Consider the following 6,000-nt stretch of genomic DNA (forward strand, 5'->3'; position numbering starts at 1 on the left):
ACGTTCGACAGACTTGCCCGAATCGTAATAGAAATGGTGTTAATGAAGTTTTGGCTGATAATATGGTTGATGCTGGTGGGTAGCGAGGTTCTGGCGTTGCGGACGCTTGCGCCGTTACTACTTCCACAAGCCGTCGTGAGTCAGCGCCAGTGGCTCGCTTGAGGATAATGGGGAAAGATTCCTGTCGGCTAATTCCAGCAATAGTTCGTGGAGATAGCTCAGGTTGCCCAGGTAGCTGATGTCATACCCGTTGTCACACAGCCAGAGTTGAGTTCAGATCAGGCACATGTAAAAGATGCACATGAGGCTGAATCACTCGAGGATGAACAACAAATACAACCGAAGTAGCGTTAAGTGATATTAAAATAAGTACTGATGAATCGATTGATCAGAGTCAAGGAGATAATGTTTCGCAAGAAGTGGATTTCGATAAAGATGACGAGGAACTATATGATGGGAATGACATGATGGACTTGGAAAATATCTCTGAAGGTAGGACTAAACTTTACTCATTACAGCAGATAAATACCTTCCTTGACCACACAAAGGGGCTTCGCAAGCCCAGTATTGAGTCGTACTTTCCAGATTTGAAACTTTTTCTGATGTCTTGTACTGTAGCTATCGCGGAAGGCAACCTTTGATGAGCTCGATAGACCAAAGCGGTACCGCCTTAAGAAGATCCTTTGTAATGTAAGAAGTATACTGAATTTACCAGGCAAAAAGTGATATGGCTAGCATGCAATTTTTGGGGTATTTTTCTTTTTTTCTCTTTATGGCATCCATGAGAATTGGCACTTTAAATATTAATGGGTGTCGAGATGCTGTTAAAAGGTTTAGTCTTTTTGACTATATTATGATAAAGAGGGCTAGTATAGTTTTTCTTCAGGAAACTCATACAGATCCAAATAATCAAGTACAATGGCAGAGTGAATGGAAGGGGCAGGCTATATTAAGTCATGGTTCTAGTGTTAGCGCAGGGGTTGCAATTCTCTTTGGGCCAGAGTATAAGGAGCATCCTGTGAGTGTTTTTGAATTGGTTCCTGGTCGAATGTTGCGTGTTGATATAACGGTTCATGGACTCAATTTTTCGCTATTTAATGTGTACGCTCCAAACATTGGTTCGGAGCGAATTTTCTTCTTTAAAAAACTGAAAACTGCGTTAAGTGATGTTTTGCAGGATAGAATGGTTGTTCTGGCTGGGGATTTTAATTGTACTATAAATCATACCTTAGATAGGAACCATGAAGAACCACATAAGCAGTCGTCAGAAGAACTTAAAACTGTGTTAACTTATCATTGTCTTGTAGATGTTTGGAGAGAAGCTTTCCCTCAGACCAAACAATATACCTGGTTGAAAGTAAACTCTAATATGATATCTGGAGCCAGACTTGATAGAATTTATGTACAGAAAAGTGTTAGGGGTAGTTTTTGTAAGAGTTGTATTATGCCCACTGCTTTATCGGATCACCAGTACATGTCTGTTGAAGTTTCTACTGCACAGAGCACTTTTAAGCACTCGCTTTGGAAGTTTAATAGTAGACTTTTGCAAGATCACAACTTTGTGCACTCTTTCACCTTTTTTTGGGAGACGTGGAGAGAGAGTAAAATGCTATATAAGTCCCTAAGCCAATGGTGGGATATTGGCAAAACACAAATTAAACTTTTTTGTCAGAACTATATTGCCTATAATAAAAGTATCCTGGAAAGTACATTGAAACAGCTTGAACAAGACATCCTTTACACTGATGATAAAGCGGATGGTGTGGACACTGCTGAAATCCTCGAATGGAATACATTTCTCTTACGGAATCTTTTAGAAGAAAGGGCCCAAGAGACACTTGTACAAGCAAGGTTTACCACCTTTAACAATATGGACGCTTCGACATCATCCTTTTTTAGTCTGGAGAAGAAGACTGTAAATAGGAAGATTTTATGTCATTTGAAACTTCCAGGAGGAGGAAAAGTGACTGATGATCGTGGAATCACGTCACATGCTTTAACTTTGTATGAAGAGCTTTACAAGCCTGAACCCTGTGATGATGAAATGGCTGACATTCTTCTTCAAGATTTACCTCAACTTACGGAAGAGGAGAAATCTAGACTTGATCTACCTTTGACTTTTGCTGAACTGACTGTAGCTGTTCAGGAACTCTCTTCTGGCAAAGTTCCAGGATTGGATGGGTTGAATGCTGAATTTTACAAACAGTTTTGGTCGGTGATCGGAAAGGACCTGTTTTCTGTCTTCTCGGAGTGTCTGGAAAGAGGCACATTACCTGTGAGCCTTCGGAGGGCCGTGATAACTTTACTACCCAAGAAGGGTGATCTTGGAGACATTAAAAATTGGCGCCCTGTGTCATTGCTCGGAGTTGACTATAAAATATTTTCCAAAGCTTTGACTAATAGACTCAAACTCTGTATATCTTCAGTGATTAATTTAGATCAAGCTTATTGTATTCCGAATCGATCTATTTTTGATAATCTTTTTTTGGTTCGAGACTTGATTTCCTTTGCTAAAGTGCATAAACTTCGATGTAGGTTTGGTTTCTTTGGACCAAGAGAAAGCCTTTGATCGAGTTGATCATGGCTTTCTTTTTAAATGTTTTAATGCTTTTGGTTTTGGTTCATCATTTATTTCTTATGTTAAGCTCCTGTACACGGATGTATATAGCATACTAAAGTAAATGGCACCCTTTTAAGACCATTTTTAGTTGGCAGAGGTATACGACAAGGGTGTGGCCTCTCAGGTATTTTATATGCTATTGTTATTGAACCACTATTGGCAGTTCTGAGACGTCAATTAAGTGGGATTTCTACAGTGTGTCCTTATAGTACAGATTTGGTAACGGCTAGATTAAGTGCATATGCTGATGACGTTACAGTGGTAATAAGGTCAGATGAGGATGTTAAGAATTTGGTAGCATCTCTGGATGTATATCAAAGAGCATCTTCAAGAATAAATTGGCAAAAGAGTGTATCCTTTTTGCTGGGCAAATGGGAGAACGGAGGCCCACCAGTACTTCCTCAGCTCTGCTCTTGGAGCTTGGAAGGGTTCAAAGTGCTTGGGGTTTTTATGGGGCTAGATCAATATATGGAGAATAATTGGGAAGGTATATTTCATAAAGTGTCTGGCCGTCCACAAAGGTGGAGGTGGATTCTCCCTAATTTGTCATATAGGGGTAGAGTACTTATAATTAATAACTTAGCTGCATCTATGTTGTGGCATCGTTTAAATGTACTTGATCCACCAAAATCTATTTTGCAACGTTTGCAGAAGATTTTTGTAGATTTGTTTTGGGACGGTCACCATTGGCTTCCCCCTGCAGTTCTTTACTTGCCAGTTACTGAAGGAGGTCAAGGGTTAATTGATTTGACCGCTAAAGTTAAAGCTATGAGGTTAAAAGTTGCTCAGACTTTGCTTTATTCTAAAGGGCATACACCATCATGGGTGTCATTTGGCCTGGCTTTGTTCAGAACGTTTGGCGGCTTTTCCCTTGATAAACAATTGTTTTTGATGTCTTCGTATAGTCGAAACGTTATAGGCCTATCTGATGTAAGATTCTATGCGTCAGTTTTAAATTCCTGGACTGTTTTTAAGGAATTTGAACGAGAAAATGACCATTTTGGCCTGAATGAGCCACTGTTTTATAACTCCTTTCTTGGTGGCAATGTTTGCATGTCTAATATCATTGCTAAAACATTTATAGATAAGGGTTTGAACACAGTTGCACATCTGATTGATATTGCTTCTAGAAAATGGAGTCCAGCTGCCGAAATTTGTGAACAGGTGGGATTCAGGTCTGTGAGGATGGTGGAATTTTTCATAAACAGTCTGAAAGCTGATTTTCCCTCCCAATTCCTCCATTTTGTAAATTGTTTCCTGTCTGGTGATTCGATGCAATGTTAAGTTACTTGTGTCTCCAAGGGTTTGCACAGATGATGACCAAGAGGGGAAGTTATTGAAATTTAAGGGGCTGCAGGAGCTTGATTTTCAAGCTGTTGGAAAAAGAGAGTTTTATCAGATATGTGTAAAGACTGACTATTTTGGGAATATTATTCAGAGATGTGATACAAAATGGAGAGAGTATTTTATGGACTCTGATGATCTTGCCCCCTCTTGGAGACTGTTGTATAAAGGTCCCCTTCCAAAACGATCTGGGGATTTACAGTGGAGAATATTGCACTGTGTGTTACCTACAAATAGTTTTGTTTCTAAGTTTAATATGGCGGTTTTATCATTCTGCAATTTTTGTACTAAACCAGAGACTGTGTTCCATGTTTTTGTTGAATGTCCTAGGCTAGTATCACTGTTTACCTTATTGGAAAGAATACTTGGAAGCCTAGGTTTTTGTTTTAACAAGACATTCTTTATTTATGGATGTAAGTATTCAAAAACACACAGAGAACAGTGTACCTTGGCAAATTTTGCATTTGGGCAAGCTAAATTAGCCATTTGGAAGACTTGCAGAATGGCTGCTGAGGGGAGAAATATGAGCGCGCTGAAAATGTTTACTGCCTTGGTTGAATCCAGAATCAGACTGGAACATAAATTCTATCAAATCACAAAAAACGTATTTGAATTTGAGTCTAAATGGTGTGTGAATGGTGCTTTATTGTCTGTATGTGAAGATGAAACTATAGTGTTTAATTGGTGATGTTTAATGGTTATTTTAAATTCTATTTTCTTATTTTCTATATTTTTATTTTTATTATTTTTTTTCTTTTTTGTATGTTGTAGCAGTACGTCTACAGGTGTGAAATACATTGTATTTTAGTGTTTTAGTACATGTTTTAATAAAGAGTTGTAAAAGTCAAAAGTCTCTCTCTCGCTCTGTGTGTGTGTGTGTGTGTGTGTGTGTCTCTCTCTCTCTCTCTCTCTCTGTGTGTGTGTGTGTGTGTGTGTGTGTGTCTCTCTCTCTCTCTGTGTGTGTGTGTGTGTGTGTGTGTGTGTGTCTCTCTCTCTCTCTGTGTGTGTGTGTGTGTGTGTGTGTGCTCTCTCTCTCTCTGTGTGTGTGTGTGTGTGTGTGTGTGTGTGTGTGTGTGTGTGTGTCTCTCTCTCTCTCTCTCTGTGTGTGTGTGTGTGTGTGTGCTCTCTCTCTCTCTCTAGGTGTCTGTATGATTTGAGGCTCCTCCCCCCAGTTTAGGAGGTTTAAACTATAATCTGGATTTGGAGGGCGATAATTAGGGAGAGAGAAGCTGCAGGAGAGTTCAGATGACATCACAGTCTTCTCTGAAAAACACAAGTTGAATACTGTGAGACTCTCACGGAAGCAGGACAGGAAACAAGGTTTCAACGAAAAGGGTAAGGCTTTAATTGTCGTCTCTTTCAATAATTTACACTCCAAACATATAACAACACAAGCGCACTGGGTTGGCTTGCTCTGGTCGGGGCTCCTCTGCTCTGAGGCTGCTGGCTTTTAACCGCTCTCCTCACTCTACTGCAATTAGAGACAGGTGTTAGTCATAATTTGGCCCAGGTGTGAGCCCTTACCGCTTCTCTCTCGGACGGGCGCTTGACCACGCCCGCTGCCACATACCCCCACCGCCCGACTCAGGCCGGGCGTCATCCGCCTGCCTACCACTCCCCCATTTCTGGAGAGGAAGTCGGCGGCAGCCATCTGCACCCCGGTCTGTGGATCACCTTGAATTTAAAAGGCTGGAGAGCGAGATACCAACGGGTGATCCGGGCGTTAGTATCCTTCATGCGGTGGAGCCACTGGAGTGGGGCATGATCCGAACAGAGGGTGAAGGCCCGCCCCAGCAGGTAGTAACGGAGGGTGAGGACCGCCCACTTGATGGCCAAACACTCCTTTTCCACGGTGCTGTACTTAGTCTCCCTTAAGGAGAGCTTCCGACTAATGTACAGCACGGGCTCCTCCCCTCCACCAGCTGCGAGTACTGGCCCCCAGCCCTCTGTCTGAAGCGTCCGTCTGCAAAATAAAAGGGAGAGAAAAATCAGGTGCATGTAAAGCGGCCCCCACAAAGTGCAGCTTTAATCTGCGT

Source organism: Xyrauchen texanus, chromosome 34, assembly GCF_025860055.1.
Source record: "Xyrauchen texanus isolate HMW12.3.18 chromosome 34, RBS_HiC_50CHRs, whole genome shotgun sequence".
NCBI lineage: Eukaryota > Metazoa > Chordata > Actinopteri > Cypriniformes > Catostomidae > Xyrauchen > Xyrauchen texanus.